Raw genomic sequence first — 259 nt, forward strand, 5'->3', positions numbered from 1 at the left:
GCTCCTCAAGTCTCAGACTCAGAGCAGGGGCTTGGGGACAGCCACAGTCCCCTGCCCACCCCACAGAACTTGCATTCCAGTGGAGGGGGGTGGGGGAAACACAAGATACACACACAGAAACACATACAGTGTCACGAAGAGAAAGCAGGGTGAGGGGCAAAGGACCCTTGCAGGGGGGAGACTGGAGCAGAGCCCCAGCCTGGCCTGGGAAGGGGGTGATGGAAGCTCAGGTAGGGTGGGGGAGCCCCCAGGAAGCAGG

The 259-nt window shown here is 61.4% G+C and overlaps 1 protein-coding gene across 1 annotated transcript in view; it reads right to left on the minus strand.

Annotated features, from left to right (window-relative positions):
- Window positions 1–259, minus strand: part of DNAH17 (dynein, axonemal, heavy chain 17) — a 94,428-nt gene that overhangs the window by 43,752 nt on the left and 50,417 nt on the right. The gene's annotated exons all lie outside the window — the stretch shown is intronic.

This window comes from Bison bison, unplaced genomic scaffold (assembly GCF_000754665.1).
Source record: "Bison bison bison isolate TAMUID 2011002044 unplaced genomic scaffold, Bison_UMD1.0 scf7180017864371, whole genome shotgun sequence".
Classification (NCBI taxonomy): domain Eukaryota; kingdom Metazoa; phylum Chordata; class Mammalia; order Artiodactyla; family Bovidae; genus Bison; species Bison bison.